Source organism: Talpa occidentalis, unplaced genomic scaffold (genome assembly GCF_014898055.3).
Source record: "Talpa occidentalis isolate TD23 unplaced genomic scaffold, MPIMG_talOcc4v2.1 talOcc4.8, whole genome shotgun sequence".
Taxonomy (NCBI): Eukaryota; Metazoa; Chordata; class Mammalia; order Eulipotyphla; family Talpidae; genus Talpa; species Talpa occidentalis.
Genome location: NW_023605194.1, coordinates 46421807 through 46440899, shown reverse-complemented (window position 1 = coordinate 46440899; position 19093 = coordinate 46421807). Strand labels below are relative to the sequence as shown.

General features: G+C 44.4%; 1 protein-coding gene across 1 annotated transcript in view; it reads right to left on the bottom strand.

The window, feature by feature from the left end:
- CTNNA3 (catenin alpha 3) overlaps nt 1-8737 on the bottom strand; it is a 1457807-nt gene extending 1449070 nt beyond the window's left edge. The window contains exon 1 of the mRNA XM_054690496.1: nt 8724-8737. The gene's annotated coding sequence lies outside the window, so the exon portion shown is untranslated. The remainder of the gene's footprint in view (nt 1-8723) is intronic.
- Nucleotides 8738-19093: the final 10356 nt, after the last annotated feature.

Here is a 19093-nt window from a genome sequence, read left to right as displayed (position 1 = left end):
CCTGAGCTAAGAGACTGATTTACAAGGGTGGTGCAGCAGAGTGCGGGGTGGTGGTGGTGCGGTGTTAAGGGTGGAGGAGTGGAGTGTACCGAGGAGTACGGCGACTACAAACAACGGCGAAGAGCATGTGGCAGCTAGAACCGTTCATAAACCTGCCCGGAATGGGTTGGTTGCCTTACATTGACCTTACAATTGGCGTAAGTCAGCAAGATGATCCATGCAGTCTGGTATGGAGCCCTCCGAAGACCTGGAGGGACTAAGGAGTAACAGACTGTGTGTGCCTGTGCTGGAGGCGCCATGGCGGCACAGAAGGTGGACACCTTCCTGGCAGCTGCGGGAGGAGACCTCGCCTGGAGGAGGAGACGCCCGAGAGGACCAGCCAATGACCCCTGAGGCAGCAGAATCATCGGGGAAAGAGGACCACAATTCGGAGCTCGCCAGTGCTGATGCAGGGAGAGGCCTAATGGACTTGGACTGACAATCCAGCCAGAAGGCGGAGGACCTTGGCAGGTTATGTATTTTGAGAATCTGGGGGTGGCCAGTGGGCCTTGATGGCCAAAAGCAGCCTGTGTATGCCCAGCAGCTAAGCAGAGGAAAAAAGCCAACTGAGAAGGCAAAAGCTGGTGCTGATGCTGAGTTTGGGAAGGCCTGAGCGGCTGTTAAGCACTAAGTAAGCTGAGGAAGGACAGTGAGTCTCGTAAAATCACCTGTGGGTGATGCCCTGCTCGTTGCCTAGTGAGGGTGAGGAGCTGAGGAACCCGTCCTTGGGGGACAGGTGGGGAATGTGGCTTGAGGTGGAGCCCAAGCCGCAAGTAGAGTTGGGATCCCCGACCCATGTGCTTGTGCAGTGGGTTGGCCTGAGTGCAGGGGTCTGCGAGTCGGATGGGTGGCTGTGAAGGCCGAATGTTGGAGCGACTGCAGACAGAAACCCTGAGGGTTGGCGATTACCCCCAACAGAATAGAATCGCCAATCCCAGAGCGAGTGCATCCTGGGGGTGGATGCTGTGTGTGTCTTGTAGCCGAGACTACAGCCAGAGAAGACCAGGAAGCCTGACGGCTCCTGGCGTGTTACAGTAGATGCTGTGAGTGGCTCCCCTCCCTCGTATGAGCAGTGCCTTCGGCAGCAGATTTGGTGGCTCATCTGCTGGTACCAATAATTGTCTTTTGCACTAGGTTGGGGCCCTGCCTGGACTTATTTGTGTTCTGTTGTATTTTGTTATATTGTGATGTGTTTGCTTTTGTGGGCCATGGCTGCATTGTTTATGTTTGCTAAGAAAATTGTATATATGTATAGACTGTATGGCAGAAAACCCTGAGGGGGTGGACTGTAGGGTAAGGAAAATGTCAGGCTTTTCTGCCCTCCCGCCATCAGGATAGATGATGGATCCTTGCAGTCCTGAATGCATGCCTGATGGCGGGCACCTGGAATAGGGTATGGGCATAGGTAGGTGGGATTCACCTGGGCTAAGACTGTGCTTTTAAGGGCTGGCATCACGGGGACACCAGCAGAAGCTGAGCAGAAGCCGAAGAGAAGCCAAGAGAGAAGCAAAGAAGCAGAAACAGAGAATGCCAGAGAGCCCAGATAGAGTGAGGATTTGCTGGGGGCCTGGGAGGCCAGCCAGCCTCCCGGGCCCCCAGCACCCCTGCCTGCCATGTACCTGGTACTCCCAATAAAAGCCTGCAAAACCACTGAGGACTCTGATTCCTCCTTTACCTGGTCTGCTGGATCAAAAAACCTGCACTGGTCCTTTCCTGACCTTACACTTCACACGAAAGACAAGAAAAAGGGATACCTCCTCTTTACCCTGAGAATAAAAATGAGCTTCTTAGGTAGAGAGCACACGTTCGCCAATAAAACTACAAGTGAATAAGACCCCCAAAACTACGTTCTTCTAAGTCATAAAAGGGAGAGGACAGCTTGTTGGATTGAGAAATGGGCAGAAACTAATGATCTCGTCTTTCATTAGAGAGGGGTGAAGGACTTAGGCAAGGACAAAGTCTTCTCCTAGCATTCAGGGCCCTGACTGCTCTCAACTCAAAACAATCTGAATTTTGGGCCTTCCTGGCAGTGCAGGTGGTTGAGCACAGCGCTGTGAAGATGTCCGTAGCCTCTGCAGTGCCGGTTCAATCCCCGTCGGCCTTGGAGCAACCCACATGGCACAGCAGACCTCTCCTGTCGTGCCCTCTGCACCCCTCAGCAGTGTATTTCAGTCTGCCCGTTCTGTTCCCCACTCCGTCTCTGGTGAATCCTCTCACCCTCCTGTACATTTGGCCTGTACCCCGGTTCTTGTATAAATAAAATAAATCTTAAAAAAAAAAATCTGAATTTTTAAGTAGTGGTGATAGACCTCCCAAGGCTCAGAGGGTCTCCACAGCCTGTAATTCCCATATCAGGGTGACACATGACCTACTCGGGGCACAATGAGAAAAGTTGACCTGACCCTTTTGGGGAGACCAACCCACATAATGTTATTCCCTTTTCTTAACTCCTTATTCAATCCAGAAATGACTGGGCTTCCTGAAATTTTTCTAACAATTCAAGATGCTCCAAAAACAAGTTCTGTGACCACAGCCCCTGCTAACTCACGAGCTCCCTGAGTACAGCGATCACGGCTTCCGGACAGCAAAAACCAGACCAACAAAGAACGCAGGCCTGAAAATTTCCCTGCAGAATCACAAAGGTTATTTATAAGGCAAGGGAGTGATGGGAGGTCTGTGAGACTCAGGCTCAGTTACTGCTTCTACCTGCAGAACCTTTCAGAGGTGAGATGTATGACTATGAATTTTTTTCAGTACCTACAAGTATATATTGGCACAGTCCCAACTGCTTTGCAAGACTGATTTGAGGGTGAATTCATTTCAGAAACTAATTTATTTCTAAAATGCAGGCAAAGAGGTTCAGAGGTGCTGTCATCTATCGCTTTTCCTGTCGCTGCTTTTACTATGAAAATTAGCCAATCTATCGTTCAGATCCACTTGTGACAATTTGCTTTTGGTTTACATTCATCCAGGCTTGAAAAACGACCAAAGCTCAGGCAGACTGATGCTTCCTGGACCACTCATTTCTAGCACATATTAATACATCAACTCCAAGTAGTACGTCTTTCTAAATCATGCTTCATTTTTCCCCCGCTGTTTTTTAAGCTTCATTAAAAAAATAACCCTCTACCTATTTTCCTCAAGATTGTCTCTATAAAACATCCAACCTGATACTGACTAAGCGGACCTTCATATTTCAATTTTTCAGTTGCTTGTTTTCATCATCTATTAATACAACATTTGAGTTTCTCACTGGGGGCAGTGGTTGCCTATGGGGAAATAAGAGATTTCTAACTTTCCAGCTAAAATCCACCACGTGGCTGTAACATTTCCCGGTTATGACTCTTGCAAGACCACAGGTTATGTTGGGTGCTCTCCATTTTAAAAAATGACAACAGTATCAAACTACTTGTATCAATTTTTCACTGAAGGTTTTATCACTATTCAGATTGTTGCAATTCAGGATGAGGCCAACACATCAGAAGCTTGCCATTGAAAAGATAATTTCTTTTTTTTCTTTTTTTTTTCCTAAGATTTATTTATTTATATAAGAACCGGGGCACAGGCCAGATGTGCAGGAGGGTGAGAGGATTCACCAGAGACAGAGCGGGGAGCAGAACAGGCAGACTGACTGACCACACTGCTGAGGGGAGCAGCGGGCAGCAGGAGAGGTCTGCCGTGCCATGTGGGTTGCTCCGTGGCCAGCGGGGATCGAACAGGCACTGCAGAGGCTGCGGACAGCTTCACAGCACTGCGCTCAACCACCTGGCCACCAGGGAGGCCCGAAAAGATAATTTTTTACCCATTCACAGTTCCCAAGGGCGGGGAAGGGAAGAGAGGCATGACATGGGGTGGGGCTTATGTCAAGGGAAGCACAGGGTCAGTCTGGAGGCTGAGGGAACAAGGGGGAAATGTGGGCTAGAGCCCTTATTTTGGTTTCTGCAGAAAGGAGCGGGTAAGGCAGGTTATGCAGGCTCAGGGGTGGCTAGCTTGAATGCCAGCAGGTTCTGGAGGATAAGGGTACCCCCAGTTGTCTGTACCTGGCCATGGGGCATGTAGGTCAGGGGAACGGTGACCCTGAAAATAAGAGCTCCTTGAAGGAGAGGGTGGAGATGTGGGCTCACAACTGATTCATTTGATGAAAGACATGCCTATTGGCGAGTAGTTTGCTATCTCCAGGAATTGGCAAGTCCTGGGAGGGGCAGTCTCTCCGGGTTAGACATCACAGCATCAGAAGATACACAGAAAATAAAAGATATAGTTAAAGGTGTGTCCATTTCTCACCAGGAAACAGAAGGCATACTCCATTTAGGACAATTGTATGTGGGTTTAATAAAGAGACTGTTTGCAAAGATGTGGAGACGGTGGAAAGAAACCACAAGGGACAGCAAAGCTGTCACCACCCCTAAGAGGGGAGATTGACCACTGGAACTCAGGAGGAAGAACTGAGGAGCAGCGACCTCCCTTTAGGAGACATAACCGTTACCTGTAATGCCGGGTCCTGCTGCCTGTCACGACAGATGCTAATACCATAGACAGGAACTGAATCTATAAGAAGCGCATTTATGTAGGTAACTGGTCAGCTATCTGAGAATGGTGGGCATATCACCCTGAAGAGACCGCTCTGACATCTCATCTCCAGCAGGTTGTTACCTGCTAGAGCAAAAACAGTGAGCTGAGCAAAAACAGTCATAAGTAAATCAGTTCTTCAGAACAGCTGGTCAAGAAGTTCCTGGGTTTTTGTGATGTTTAGTTCCCAGTTTGTTCTCGGCTTACCAATTATCTTGACCTTGGTACATCCTGGCCTGCTGGTTAATTTCTGATGGTACCGATGTCCAACATTCATGCAGGCATCATCAGGACAGGAATTTCAGTTCAAAGCCAGAGTTTTGTTTAAAGAAAATGGACCAGTAGTCATTCAGTGGACCTGCAGCCTGTGCTAGGTGAGCATGTGCCAACCCCGATTCTGGGTATGAGGCCCTGCCCTTCCTCGCTAACGCCCTATCATAACCAGGACAAGGTGATCCTGCAGGCAGGGGGTTCCCTCTTCACCCTCTTCTCTGCTCCCCGAAGGGGAGTCCACACTGGCTACCTCAACTGGTCAGCTTCTGTGGCTGAGGGCAGGGCAAAGAGTGTATCTGAAAGGGCAAAAGGAATTATCCAGGGAGCTGCTTGGGAGACGAAGGAAATAAAGCAATCACCCATAATCCAGCTTCTTAACACAACTTCCTCACTGTGCTACATTTCCTTCCTGTGCTGTATCTGTATCGTTTAATCTACAGTCACATTAAAATTAAATCATTGACTGTTACAAATATACAGAGATGCACAGAAAATAATATAGCATGTAGCGTATTTTATTATTTCATTCAAATCACTCATAGACTTTCTGCTGCTCCTTTGTCTTCATCATTATATTTTAAATGGCTCTATTATAAAATATAAGTTAACTGCACCAAATTGAATGAGACAATTGCTGCACATTTTGGCTATTTCCTTTCTTTGCTAAATAAAAATATTAAATAATGTTGTGATATACACTTTGAAGTAAAAGTTTTTTTCCACATTTTATGCTATTTCTTTAAGATTCGGATCTCCAAGAATGAAAATATTAAAGCAAAGGATCTAAACATTTTTGTGACTTTATATATACATGTCCCTAAATTGCATTGCTGAAGATTTGTACTAATGTGTGGTGTCCCCAGTAATGCATAGGCAAGCTAGGGTCACAGTACCCTCATCAACATTGAGTAGTATCACTTACAACATTTTTCTTTTTGCTAATTTCACAGAATATTATCTGTTCCTCGTTTTTATTTCATTCTCCTTTCTAGTAGAACTTCTAGGTTTTACCATATGTTTGTTTACTAGTTGTATTTGCTGTTCAATTTCTGATTTTTTTTTAAAGATTTATTTATTTATACAAGCACTGGGGTACAGGCCAGAGGCGCGGGAGGGTGAGAGAATTCACCAGAGACAGAGCAGGGAGCAGAACAGGCAGAAGGACGAAACACACTGCTGAGGGGAACAGTGGGCGAGACAGGAGAGGTCTGCCACGCTAAGTGGGTTTCTCTCTGGCCAGCCGGGAATTGAGCCCGCACTGCAGAGGCTGCAGACAGCTTCACATTGCTGCGCTCAACCTGCTGCGCCACCGGGGAGTCCCTCAATTTCTGACTTTTTAACAAATTAGCTATTGTTCCTAAAGCTGTTGCTGAAATTAACCCTTGGAAGAATCCTCACTGACAACAATGGTGTGTCATGGTGGTGAGAGCAATTTCAAAGGAAAGAGGTTAATGAATTTCAAGCTGAGAGTTTATGGTCTTAATATCTACTTTTGGGGGAAGTGTATAATGCTATTAGTTTATCCATCGCTCTCCTATTTACCCTTCATTCCCCTGATCCAGCACTTAAAATAACTAGTGCAAAACTAAATGCAGCCTGAATGATAGCAGCAATTAATTCATGTTATTTTCTGTTCCCTGTTGGCAACATGGTGGTTCTGTGTGAGGTTTAGAGATATTGTGGGGTGGCTGCTGTTCACTGGCTGATCCTGAGATGGCATGTGTGTCTATTCTGATCTAGTGTGATCTAGTTTCTGTGTGTGTGTGTGTCTCTTTCTGTCTCTCTCTGCCCCACCACCTGTAAGTCTCTGTCTGCCTCTGCCTGTCTCTCTCTCTGCCTCTCCCTCTTTCTTTCTCTCTCTCTCTCTCTCTCTCTCTCTCTCTCTCTCTCTCTCTCTCTCTCTCTCTCTCCTTCTTCACAAGCTATCTGAGGATGTGACTATCTTTTTTTTTTTTTAAAGATTTATTTATTTATTTATTTATTTATTTATTTATTTATTTATTTATACAAGCACTGGGTACAGTCAGAAGCGTGGGAGGGTGAGAGAATTCACCAGAGCCAGAGCGGGGAGCAGAACAGGCAGACTGACGAAGTACACTGCTGAGGGGAGCAGCAGGCGTGGCAGGAGAGGTCTGCACGCCATGTGGGACTCTCGCCCAGCGGCCAGGGATCGAACCGGCGCTGCAGAGGCTGCGGGCAGCTTCACAACCAACGCTCAACAGCTGCGCCACCGGGGAGGCCCCAGTGACTCTCTTTTTAAATCAAAATTCTCAACTATTAGAAGAAAAACCTAAGAGAACTTATTAAAAACACAGTCTTTGGCTCTCACTGCTAAACATTCTGATCCAATGGGTACACAGTGAGCCCAAGAATTTATACTTTTTTGAATAATGGAGAGGCAGGGGTATCTAGTAATTACACTTGTGGAACACTGGTATAGAACCTTAGGATAAATAATTTGTCTGCACTGAAAACACTCAAGGTATAGGGCAGAAATAAAGTGGAAACCAGAAGCGGGGCATATAGTTGAGTAATGGTTCCTTCTCTGTGCAGTCTCCAAAACTGTCGTTTCAGGAAACTGAAAATATAGACCGAATTCGATGGAAAAGGGATGTCAGTATGTGGCAACTGTTTCATATGCTAAGATGCATAGCATGTAGCAAGCCAAACCGATGTGCCCTCCCTTGTGGAAGACTACCATGCAGTGACACTGAATTCATAACATCATTTAGAGACAGAGCACCTCCCTACACTCTGTTTGCTAAAATCCTAAAGTGTACCTCTCAGCTTCCATGTCAACCCTACCTCTGATCCCAGAGTTTGAAATAACAATTGGTCCTTAGCGCACACATGTTCCCCAGTGGGTGAAAGCATTCTCTGCTACACAGCACTGATAGCAGCAGGGGCCTGAGCAACCTGGAATTGCTGGAATATTTAAGAGTTCTTCAGATCCCTCTAGGCTTTATTCATGAAATGTCTGTTGCAAACAAGGATACAGCACACCAAACCTTAGAGGTGCAGAGACAAATAAACAACCAGTTGAGAAGTCTTTAGGCACCATCACGGCAACTAACAAATGCTTTCCGGGTGGACCTTTCTCCGACTTTTGGCCCAATGCTACCATCTTGTGGCTGCCTGAGGAATGGTGACTCGGGTTTATAAGAACTTTTAGGAGACCATGTGACTAATATTGCTGAGAGGAAAAAAATCTTTACATTCCCTTGTGATATATACTCATCAATTTTTGTGTCAATAAAATATACTTAAGGAAATTATTAAATTAGAATAGAGAAATGTCTAGTCAGAGAAAAATAGAAGTTTAGAAAGGGTCTTAGAAATCACCTACAAAGAATAACCAGATTTTTTCTTTAAGACTAAATCAGGCCTCCCCTGTGGCGCAGCGGTTGAGCGCTGGCTTGTGAAGCTGCCCGCGGCCTCTGCGGCGCCGGTTCGATCCCCGGGAGGGTCCCACATGGCGCGCAGACCTCTCCTGCCGCCCGCTGCTCCCCTCAGCAGTGTACTTCGGTCCTTCTGCCTGCTCTGCTCCCCGCTCTGGCTCTGGTGAATTCTCTCACCCTCCCGCGCTTCTGACTGTACCCAGTGCATGTACAAACAAATAAATAAATAAAAACATGCCTCTATTAAAAAAAAATAAAAAATAAATAAATAAAAAAGACTAAATCACCAAAACAACGAGGCTTTGATGTTTTTCTCTGTTAAAATCACTTAAACATCAAATTACACATTTCTCACATGGTAACTTTGCATCACGAAATTCTTTTTCCCGATATGGGATCAATCCCAAGGAGAGATGTCATCCCATACTCACGGCAGAAACCAACCTGTATGTGTTTGAAGTGCTTTCCCTGGCTCATTTTTCTTCAGGGCTTCAGCTGTACATGCACATCTACACTTCTGATGTCTTCCCTTGAGCAAAGAAAAATCCTTCCTCCTGGTCCTTGTTAAACACCCCTAGCGCCGTGTCGCTTTCTTGCTTCCTCTCTGAAACAAGTTGTAAGGTTTAACTCTTACCACTGAAAAACACAAAACTTTTGACACATGCCAAAAAAAAAAAAATCTATCCTACTCTGGGCAAGCACTGTAGTTGTCCTCGGCACAGTTGTGGGCAGAGCCTTAAACAGCTCCAGAGTGCAGTGAGAAGACAGAGGCCCTGGGGGGGTGGTGAGGGGAGGGGGCTATTACAGAGGATCCCCAAATAGGTATGAGAGAGCCACAGCTGGCAGCGTGAAGCGCTAAAACATTTACATGAAGGCCAATGGCTTCTTCTTTAGTTTCTGGAAGGAAATGTTTACCTTATATTGTATAGATTTATCACAAAAACAGTGCTGTTGTGGCAGACGACTGTGCTCAGTACAGCACTACTGTGTGAGAGATTGGGGCGAGGCCAAGGGTCCAGTGACCAATAAGATGGGTCTTGCCTCAAGGAGCCCCAAATGTTGTGGCAGCAGTAGGTGGACACCAGTGACTGGACAGTGTGACGCCAGCTGCCGAAGGTGCAGGCTGGTTCTGGTGCTGAAGGAGCAACTGCTAGTGAAAGCAGAGCAAGGAAGGGCTCATGGCGGAACCCAAACCCTCACTTTATTGAAGAGAAAAGTAAGTCCTTTGTGTTTAACAGCTTGTCCAACATCTCTGTTAGAAATGCAAAGCCGAGGCCAAAAAAAACAAAACACACAAAATAACAGACCCTGGACTCCACAGGAGCTTGACTTACTTGGGGCACACAAGGGGGCTGCTGAAGCTGCATAGATTTCTGAGGTGGTTTATACATGTGTCTAGTTTTCTGCAAATCTCTCCTTCCTTACCTCCACCTCCACCTCTCCCTCACCCTCGGAGACATGTGGATCTGTGTCATTCTCCTCATTCAAATTAAAAGAGCAGTAAACCCAAGGAGGACATATAGTGAAGGTATTTAGATTATGATAAGGCAGAAGAAGCAGAGGAAAAAAAGAAGTACAAGAGTTTACGGTTGGCAAGTACTGATATATTTATTATTATAACTTTTACTATGGAGTGCTTTTGTTTCCTAGGTCTGACATAATAAAGAACCAAACAAAGCACACAAATTGTGCTTGAACAAATGAAAAATGTATTGAAATCAAGCTGTCAGCAAGATTGTGCTCCCTGGGGAAGCTCATGAGGAGACTCCCTCGTGGTCTCTGTCTACAGTAGCTTCAAGGGATGACCTTCAATCTGGGCTTTGAGTGACTGCAGCTGTGCTCCTCCAGTCTTTGCCTCTACCAGTCACTGGGCATTCCCTGTGTGTCATTTTTCCCTGTTCATATTTCCCCCAGATTTTGCTCCAATTTAATTGAGATATGATACATGAATTGTGTCAAATCAAGAAGCACAGTGTGTTGATTTCATATACTCATAGACTACAAAACGGTCACCACCATACTGCTAGCTAACACTTCCCTCACTTCACATACTTGCTATTTCTTTTTTGTGGTGAGAACATTCGAGATCTAGTCTTCTAGCAACTTCAAAGTTTTTAACACAGTGTTATTCACTATAATCACCATGTTGAGCAGCAGAACCTAGAACTTCTTCATCTTACAGCTAGAAGTTTGTATTTTTTGACCATTGTATTCTTTGACCTGCATCTCCCCATTTCTCCCACCCACAGTCCACTGGCAACCAACGTTCCACTCTGTTTCTATAAGTTTGGCTTTTTAGATTCCACATATAAATGAGATCATACAGTATTTGTCTTTCTCTGCCTCACTTATTTCATTTAGCATACTGTTGCAAATCACAAGATTTCATTCTTTTTGAGGGCTAAATAATATTCCTAGTTCTTAAAATCTGTCAGCTGGCCCTGAGCCACACTGTTTAAGTTGCCTCCTCCTGCCCTCAGACTCCTCTCACCACAGCCTTGTGGCCCTGGATCTACAACTTTTTCTTGTATCTTCTCTTCCCCTCACCCTGATGTCTTTTCTGTAAGTTTTTTTGTTTTGTTTTGTTTTGTTTTTGTGGGACCCTCGCCAGTGGCCGGGGAACGAACCCACGCTGCAGAGGCTGCAGGCAGCCTCACAGCCCAGCACTCAAAGGCTGCGCCACCAGGGGAGGCCCTCACCCTGATGTCTTTTCTTTCCCTACTTCCAAGATTTTTCTCCAGGTTAGTGGTTACCAGACGGGAGGGAGGGGGAAGGTGAATTAAATGGATAAAGGGGGATCAAAATATATACCCTTCTAGTTATAAAATAAGTCAAGGGGATGTCAGTGTACAGCATGGCTATAGCTAAAAATACAGTATTGTATAGTTGAAAGTTGCTAAAATAGTAGATCATAAAGTTCTCAATACAAGACAAAGTCTGTAATGACATATGGTGACTAGACTTATTATATAATATAAACAAATATCAATTCATTATGTTGGCTCATCTTTGTATCCTGAGTCCCTAACACAATGCCTAGCACATAGAGAACATTCAATCAATAAATGAAAGAAATAGTGAAAGACAGGGAAGAAAAAAAGCAGGATGGGAAAGCAAAGATGACTTAAAAAGAATAGAGGCACAACTCAGACTTGTGAGAATAATCCATGTCAAGAAAGTCCAGAAAGGGCCTCCCTGGTGGCGCAAGGGGTTAAGACACAACCTATGAAGCTATCTGCGGCCACTGCAGCATGAGTTCTATCCCTGACCGGAAGATACCCACGTGGCGCAGCAGACCTCTCCTAATTTGCCCACTGCTCCCCTCAGCAGTGTATTTCAGTTAATCTGCCTGTTCTGTTCCCCACTCTGTCCCAGTGAATCCTCTCAACCCCACACCTCTGACCTGTACCCCAGTTCTTGTATGCATAAATAAATAAATCTTAAAAAAAAAAAAAAAAGACCAGAAACAAGTGTTGGCAAAGATGTGGAAAAAAAGGAGCCCTGGTGTGCTGTTTCTACCAACAGAGATGTACTGTAATGTGAACTGGCCCAGCTGCTATGGAAAATAGGGAGGTTTCTCAAAATATTAAAAATAGATCAAGTATATGATGCAGTAATTCTACTCCTAGGCATCATCTACTCAAAGAATAAAAAAAGTACTAATGTGGGGCCTCCACCGGTGGCGCAGTGGTGGAGTGCTGGGCTGCGAAGCTGCCCACAGCCTCTGCAGCGCCGGTTCGATCCCCGGCTACCGGTGAGGGTCCCATATGGCGCAACAGACTTCCCCTGCCGCCCGCAGCTCCCCTTAGCAGTGTATTTCATCAGTCTGCCTGTTGTGCTCCCTGCTCTGGCTCTGGTGAATTCTCTCACCCTCCCGCCCTTCTGACTGTACCCAGTGCTTGTATAAAATAAATAAAATCTTTAAAAAAAAAAAAAAAAGCACTAATGTGAAAGGGATATGTGCACGTCTGTGTTCACTGCAGCACTAGTTACAATAGCCATGTGTGGAAACATCCCACTCGACCAAGGACAGAGGCATGAAGTAACAGATGTGGTAGATATACATGCACACACACAGGGGGACTAGTCAACTATAAAAAAAAAAATGTACTTTTTTTCGTAACATGGATAGAACTGGAGGAGACTGTGCTAAACAAAATAAGGCAGGAGAAAGACAAACACAGGATGATAGTGCTCAGATATGAAACAAAACAAGGAGTCAGACAACAGTAAACCAAAAACAAAACCTAGAAATCTAACTGAGGCTGGGGGCAGAGAGAGGAGGGGTGAATGGAGAGCAAAGGTGGAAGTCTGGGGGCAGCCTGAAGAGAAGGGACCTTATATTTCCGATACATAGACAGTGTTGCAAACCAATGTGAACTTAATTTTAAAAATTATAAAAAAGAAAATAAGAAATAGAGGCAAAAAGGAGCTCTACAACTGATCTCGACAAAGCAAAACCCAAGAAGTTTGAATTCGAGATCCTAAAAGTGAGGTCAAATCAGACCTTCAAGAATGATTGTTTGATCAGCACAGCATTTAAAACATTTTTCATTTAGTGACCCAAAATTTAAGAATCACATATAAATCCAGATTTCTAGGAATATAAGGAAATAGGAAAATAAGACGAATTCAGCCTGAGCCTAGCTTCCTCCACGGTAACCACTGTCTGGATCTGATTTCCCCAGATCACCAGTCTCCCTCACTCCTTATTGGCCCAGAACGGAAGGGGATTATCACTGTCCAATCACTTACTTGTACTCATGATTCTCTTGTATTTGGCCTCCTTTTATATATGATGTGATCTCGGTTTTCTTATAATGGCCTACTTCAGTCATTTTCTTCACTTGTCTGGCTCTTTTAAACAGTAGAGCTTGTCACCCCTGTCCCAGGGAATCTGCTTATCTATTGATGGATACTCTGTAGCTATTTTGAAAACTGAAATTTATTCTAGAGTTGTAGTGTCCAGTAGAACTTTCCACGATGATAAAAATGTCTTATAATCTGCAACCCATGTGGCTCTTGAGCACTTCCAATGTGGCTAGTATTGAAACAGTGCTATAGAAGGGGCTATAGAGGACCCAAGGACAGTGCCCAGTAGAGGACAGGTCACACTGCCTGTGGGTTCTTCACCACATACACAATTGAGAGACCATTTAGGTTCAGGGAACAACGACAATGGCGTTTGAGAGTCTCTAAGGCCACAAGTGGGCAGCTACCTCACCCCAGATAGTGTACACTGTGCCCAGAAGTCCCAAACAAGAGGCCACTCATCCAAGATGGTGCTGTCTCATCAACAAGGCCCTGAAGCTCATGGCACACCAGCAAGCAGCAGTCCCGGCACTAACTCACCATAGCTGGAGGTGCACACAGGGGGGGCATTGCGATGACACCATAGCAGCTCAAAGCAACAGTCTGAAGGTCATGATGGACAGCACCAGAGGCTGGACCAGATACCAATGGAGGAAACAGCACTGGGAGGCAGTGCTGGACAATCAGAAGCCATGGTGAGTTCTCAAAGGTGACCTGCAGAGTACCGGTCACCCATCAACAGTGCTAGATAGCACTGGCCAGTAGTGCATCACCTCCAGACACTAGGAGGTGGTGTAAGATACACCAGTGGTAACAGCTCTTTCTGAGTAATAACTCTTTGAGACACCAGGTCTGGAGCTTTTGGTGCTCCTTTTTAGGTGATGTCAGAGGCATGGCCAGAGGGCAGCAATCCACAGCTTCTCCAAAGCTTTTCAGCTTCTTTTTTTCTTTCTTCTGAAGCCAGGAAGAGAGTCTCTCAGGCGGGTTCCTGCCTGAACTTATATCTTCTTTCCGGTTCCCCACCCACAAGTCTGATTGGGCCATCTTCAATCATATGGCCGATTGGCCCAGGTAGCACTAATCAGCTCATAGCTCGCACCTGATCCATCCATTCTATTCTCTGCACCCAGTAGCACTTCAGTTTGTGCTCACAGGGTGAGCATTGAGCCTGGGCCCTGCTTTCAGTATGAATAATGAACTGCATTTCTAATGTTATTTCTTTAAACTAACTTAACTTTAATTAAGAGTATTATAGGTGCTACCATATTAGAAATGCAGTTCTAGGGTAGTGTTTCTCAAGATTTAACATGCATTGAAATACCTGAAAATCTTGTTAAAACAAACACAGTTTACAATTTAGCAGATCCACTGTAGGGCCCAAGATTTGCATGGCTGACAAGTTCCCAATGATGCTGATGATTAGGCTTCGGATCACATTTTGAGGAGCATAATAAGACTCCCCTTGAGAATACAGAAAGATGCCAAAATAATTTCTGGACCCTACCCTTCATAGATTCTGATTCAGTAGGTATGCTGTAGGGCCCAATAATGTGCATTTACACCACCTCCTGGATGATGCCAGAGCACCAGTCTATAGAATAGGAAGGTGTGTTTGTTGGGGGGGGGGGCAGTGAATTGTTTTAGTCCCTCTCTTATTTTCTTTCCCAAATGCTGCTATTAATAATTAACATTTGTGTCCTAAATGAAGGTAGTTACTTTCCCATTTTATTGATTAGGAAACTGAGGCACAGGGAGGTCAATGAACTAAGATTACACTGCCTATGGTTGCCTAAGGTTACAATGATGGAAAGTGCAGGTTTTTTTGTTGTTTGTTTTTCATTTTTGTTTGTTTTTGCGTAGAAGAACTGGGGTGTAGGCCAGAGATGGGAGGGGTGAGAAGATTCACCAGAGACACAGTGGGGAGCAGAACAGGCAGACTGACTGAAATACACTGCTGAGGGGAGACAGGAGAAGGCTGCTGCACCATATGTGGCAGGGGATACAACTCAGGTGGCAGGGGCCAGGGAGGCCTGTTAAGTACGTTCAGCCATAGCTTTAAACCATTAGGGCTGTCACCATGGATATCTGCCTGTGCCATTGCCTTATGCAGACTCCCTGATTCCTTGAATTTAGGTCAGAAGAATCAAAACTGGTTTTGACTTAGAATTTTCCTGGGTTCACATCTCATTTTACGCCGGAGGAAGTAAAAGTAAAGGACTTGCCAAGGCCACACAGCTAATGGTTTCTCTTGGTGTATTATCTGAACGACCTTCAAGTTACCTTCTATTTCTAAACTTTTTGATGCAACATTTCTACCGTTTGAACATGTTGAACCTTCTAAAACTGAGCACTTGGAGCTAGCTGTTGCTGGTGGAGGCACATCACCCTTCTCGCCACAGGGACATCATCTACCAGAATCCTTTGATCTTCATCCGCAGGCTGAAAGCGGTAGGGTGGAGCCAGTGAGTTTGAAGGTCAATCGATCCGAGAGAGGCTAGGTCTGTGCCTGGGGTCGAGCCGGGTAGTCGGGATTTGTGGTCAAACGGTTAGGCGGAGAATCTCACTCGAGCAAACTGTTCAAAAGAAGCTTGGTTAGCAGCTGCCAGGCCTTTCTTCCTGCCGGCAGGCGCTGTGCGGACAGTAGCAGCAGGGGGCGCTCTCGCGGCCTCGCCGACTGCAGAGGAGGCTTGGAGCGAGCCTGGGCGACAGGGAGGGCCCTGGCTGCAGCTCCTAGACCCTCTGGGGATCCCAGCGTTCCCCTTGGATTTTTTTTTTTTTTTTTGGCTATTTATTTTATTTCAACACAAACTTTAAAACCATTAGGACAAGTTATCACGAGGACACGTTCTAAACAAGTAGAAGGCTATAGAGCAAAGGATAAACCTAATGACTGCACACATAGTGTTGAATCAACCAGCAAAAGCTGTTTTTTTAGAGCTCTCTTAATTGCGCTTCAATTAAAATATTTCAAAAAACGTTTCTGTTTCATGAAAAAAAGAGAACAAGGGAGATGGTAAATGTTTTCTAAAAACTCTAACATGAGATTCTATTGACACTAAAATTTACCTTAAACATCCTGAGTCAGACCCCTCTCTCCGGCTTCTGCTATTTCTCCTAAGCAGAGTTCTCAACTCCAAATTGGTGTTCTTTCATTGTTACGTTGTGATGTTCAATTCAAAATCAAAGCTGATGGAGAAGTTACACTATCTGATTTTCAGACTCCCCCCCCCAAAAAAAAATCAAAGGTGAAGTTCAGACTAGAGACTGAAAATGGATTTGTCCATTTGTGGATACACTTGTGGGTGTCAGTAGACAAAGCTGGGAGAACCATTACCATCCCCCATGATACTACAAAGCTCCAATGGGGGTTGGGAGGTGGTGGAAGAAAAGATGAGTTTGTCAATACCCTTTGTCGTAAGCATGCATGGGCATGACTTTAAAAGGTGTGTTGTTTATTTTGGCTTTTTATGTCACCTTTCTTATGGTGAGAATGTTCTCCAGAATTTCACCATCTTCCAGGGGTCATGCCCCCTTGGATCTTTGGGATCTGAAGTAATGGTGGTGCCGAAGGGGGAGCTCCAAACTCTTTTATGTAAGTAGAGACATCAAGACATTAACCAGACATTAACCTGGAGCTGTGTAAGGCACTGTGGTCCTCCACTTGACCTGCTTAGATAAAATTACCCAAGAGTTGTAAATTCCAAAACTTTTGGGATTGACACTCACACCTATCAAATCAGAACCTCTGGGGTGGGACCCGGGCATCAAAGTTTTCATGTGCAAACAAGATATGTGAGAAAATACTTTGGAAATTGTTTAAGTGGTGGAGTTTTTATTTATTATTTATTAGACCTTGTTTTAGAGCCTCCCCTTATGGTCCAAGGTAGAACATATTTAATACTCTTTTCTATATTTAGTATATTAAATATTTAAGTACACTAAATATGCCTCGATATACTCTAAAGACAAATCACCATTGTCTTTAGAAGTTGGACCTATCAAGAACGGCATCAAATTCAGCTGAATATGAAAAGCTAATTGAGTTATTTGGGGCTAATTTATATAGAAATTCCTACTTAATTATAATCTCTTTCTTTGCCTGCCCTTTTACTTTAAAGAACATTAAAAAAGGAAGAGTTCTTAAAGAGAATGATGGAGGAGACATCTTCTTTCTCCACCTTCCTTATCCACTTCTACTTTCGGATTCCACTCTCATTATTTTTCACACTGTTCTGGCTCCCACTGCAGACCCTAAACAGGCCAACTCTGGTCCTGCCTGAGATTCTGTGTTCGCACCAGTAGAAGAAACTAGATCAGAGAGTTCAGTGATTAAATTAGCCCCAAATCCCACAAGATTAAAACCAGAGAAAGATCTAGTTTTCCATAAACCTAACCTAGATTCCACTGTGAAAACATTCAGTCTTGGCAGCTAATACAAGAAATCATCAAAGCAAAAACATTGGCAGAAATTAAAAGAAACCAGGTAAGAGGAGAAAGGTTGAGAATGAGCTGCCTGATGCAAAATATTCTTCCACAATGAGAGGGAGATGACGCAGAGAGCAAAAAAGTAATAATACCGAAGGCACAGCCACACTGATGCATATCACAAAACCTGAAATTGAAGGGAATTGAAGCCTTTCATTGTGAGACATTTCATCATTTTCTCAGTAATTGCATCAGTTTTACAATTTCTTCCATCACTGACTCCCCAGCAGTCCTGGCAACTCTTCATCTATGATGTGGAGGTGGCGGGTAATGCTGTTTGCCTCCAGGAAATTAAAGACCCCTCTCAATAACTGCATTAGTCATCAACACTTGCTGCTGTGATTGATCTTGTAAACACCATCAGATCTGGGCTCAGAAAGGATATGAAAATTCATAAGCAGGAAAACAACCTTATCTTCCCCCTTATCCAGCTCTCTCTTTACAAGAAATATCTGCAAAGTCTTTTTTGCATTTCTAATTTGCTCATCAAGACACATGTTTTTGACAGGCTGGGGTTATATACACTGGGGACTAGAAACTCTTTGGGACCACAGGAAATTATGAATTCTGCCTAGGTTTTCCAGAGTTGCTCTGTTGAGTTGCCCTTTTCCTAAAAGAGCAAAAATGTTTCAGACTTGTATTTCATCATCTCTGGACACCCAGAAAGCAAGAAGCTATAACAAGAAACCATGAAGAAAAAAAAAAAAATGCCCCTCTTCCTGTCTCTGTGGAAAGCACCAGTACTCTGGTTTGATTGTTGTGTTCTATCTTGGGTACTCCCGGTATCAGGTGTTAGGGGAAGTCCTGGGAAAATATTCCATCAGCACAATGCTTCAAACTGAGCCATTCAACAGGGACTAGCCTCAAGTAAAGGAAAAAAACAAAACCACTTCAAGACAGGAATCACAATGAACAAGCACTTGGGGGGTGGGGATCAGCAGGGGGGAATGCCAACATAGTGGCTCCAAGATCTCTGGAAATTTGCTAAATTGCATCTGTCATCTACTTAATAATATGGTGATCAAATTCTACATGTGTATATATATTCTTTGATATATTCCAGTGCTAGGTATTTGTCCTACAGGCATACTGCAAATAAAGAAATGCTATGAACAAAGCTATTCATTACAGTTCTATTTGTGGTTGCAAAAAAAAAAAAAAAACTGTAAATAACCTTGAAAGGCATCAATAGAGGACAAGTTAAATAAAGTATGGTTCATCCACACAATGGAATGAAAGAGTAGAGTAATACTTACATACTAAAATGGGAAGATCTCCAAGATATATCAACTGAATAAACAGAAGGCATGCAGCAGTGTAGTGTGCTACCACGTATGCAAAGAAGAGAAACATGTATGTGTGTGCAAATGCACAGGTTATCTAAGAAAAGATATGCAATTAATGGTACCTCTGCAATGGAAAATTGGGTGAAAGTGATTTCTTAGATTCAAAAGTTCACGTAATCTAGCCTTTATCTGCATTCCCACCTGTGAGGTAGGCATAATGACAGTCCTGAA